This window comes from Mus pahari, chromosome 5 (genome assembly GCF_900095145.1).
Source record: "Mus pahari chromosome 5, PAHARI_EIJ_v1.1, whole genome shotgun sequence".
Taxonomy (NCBI): domain Eukaryota; kingdom Metazoa; phylum Chordata; class Mammalia; order Rodentia; family Muridae; genus Mus; species Mus pahari.
Genome location: NC_034594.1, coordinates 130,281,299 through 130,283,291, shown reverse-complemented (window position 1 = coordinate 130,283,291; position 1,993 = coordinate 130,281,299). Strand labels below are relative to the sequence as shown.

General features: G+C 36.3%; 1 protein-coding gene across 4 annotated transcripts in view; it reads left to right on the top strand.

Annotated features, from left to right (window-relative positions):
• The window catches only part of Rasal2 (RAS protein activator like 2), a 276,958-nt gene that overhangs the window by 48,088 nt on the left and 226,877 nt on the right, over positions 1-1,993 (top strand). The window lies entirely within an intron of this gene.

Sequence of the window (1,993 nt, the reverse complement as noted above, 5' to 3'; positions counted from 1 at the left end):
ATATATACACACACATGCATATATATGTATGCATACTGTATATGTGCAGATGTCTACAGAAGCCAGAAAAGGGCATTTGATCCTCTGAAACTGGAGTTGGAGATGATTGTGAGCTGCCCAGTGTGAGCAAACTTAGATCTTGCACAAGAGAATCAAGTGTTCTAAATGACTGAACCCCCTTCCCGGTTCTCATTTAAAAGGAGCAAAAAAAAAAAAAAAAGTATTGCCTGATACTGAGTATAAGAGTAAAACTTGTTTGTGAGTTGTGTGGTTGTGTGCGCTTATTAGATATCTTGGTGTTTTATTTGTAAACTTTTAACATCTGATCTAGCTCTCCAGCCCAGATTTCTTATTATGATGGAGAAATGTTTTTCTTAACTTATTTTTACTTGATAAGATTAAAGCTTTAAGTTTTTCAGAACATATTCTTTATTGTTTGCATGTGTGTGTAGATGCACATACTTGAACACTCATATCTGCATATGTACTATTTAGGACTGGTGAACATGGTGAATAAGCCAAAGTATGTTATTAATCTTTATGTCCCTAAATTGTGAGATTAAATTAATGAGTGGGGGCATCTCTACTAATTTTGCAGGTGAATGTGAGGCCCAGTGGTAATTATAAATAGGAAAAGTGATAAAACCTGTTGCATGTTGCCTTGCTCAATGAGTCTTATAACCATGACAAACATCACTGTAATAGTTGGTGACACGATTCCCTTTGAAGGTTTTTACTATAGATAAGAAGATAATAAAGTACATTTGTAATCTTCATCTTTCTCCATCTTGATGCAGAGGCACACATAACTATACACATTGCCAAATGCTTATCTTCTACCTGTATTTTTGGTGTCTGCAAACCCAGTTTTCTCTGAAGTCCATTGACCTCATCAGTGCCAACCTGATCAGTTTTCAGTTTCTTAAAAGCAAGCATTTTGTTCCTTATATTAATTTGTAAATCTTGACTTTCTTTTGTTTGTGTAAGTGGGGTGTGTGTCCGTGTGTCTGTGTGTGTGCATGCACACAGGGGCGTGCATATACCCCTGTAATTGTGTGCACTCCTGCAGGGAAAAGTGACAAAATGTTAATGTGATTGATTATCTAATAGATTTTTAAGTAAATACACTTAAAATATTTCAAGTAATGCAACATGTAGGAACAGTTTTCATATAAAAGCCTTATTTGAATTGCTATGGGACTTAAATCCATAGTGTCTAATATGCTTTAGGTGTTGTTAAATTCTGTGCAGATTTTGGGGGTTGGCAAGATGGCATAGTATGTAAAGATGCTTATGTAATGACAGTGTGAATCTGATCTTCAGGACTCAGATGAAGAATGGGTAGAAGTGATGCCTGCTACTCATCATCTGATGTCCTGACTATATGTAGGCCATGGCACATGGGTACACTACCCCCCACCCCCCCACCCCCCATGTAAAAAAATGAAGTATCCTGTGCAGGTGTTAGACATAAGTCTAGCTATCTTCATATTGGTGTGTTTATTAAAAAGAACTGCAGAATCAGTTTTTAAAAATCATTAATATGTGTCATTTTTAAAGTTTAAAATCTTAATTTTCATAGTATTTCAGTACAGTTCTTTCTAGAACTTATTCTGAGGAAGATACTTTAGTTTACTCCAAGTAACAAATATAAAACTTTTCAACTGGTAGATCCAGTGAGACTTCCTTGGACAGCGTCTGGCAATATAGTTTCCATTTGCAGAGTTTTGTTTAGGCTTAAGTAATGTGCCCAGTAAGTAGGAAGTGTGTAGAGTGATGTGGTGGTTTGAATGAGAATGGCACGCATAGACTTCTAATTTTGAAATTCTTATTTACCAGGGAGCATCACTATTTGAAAAGATTAGAAGGATTAATTGATGTGACCTTGTTAGAAGTATGCTACTAGAGTTGTGCTTTGAGGTTTAAAAAGCCCATGCTAAGCCCAGGTGTTCGTTCGTTCTCTCTCTCTCTCTCTCTCTCTCTCTCTCTCTCT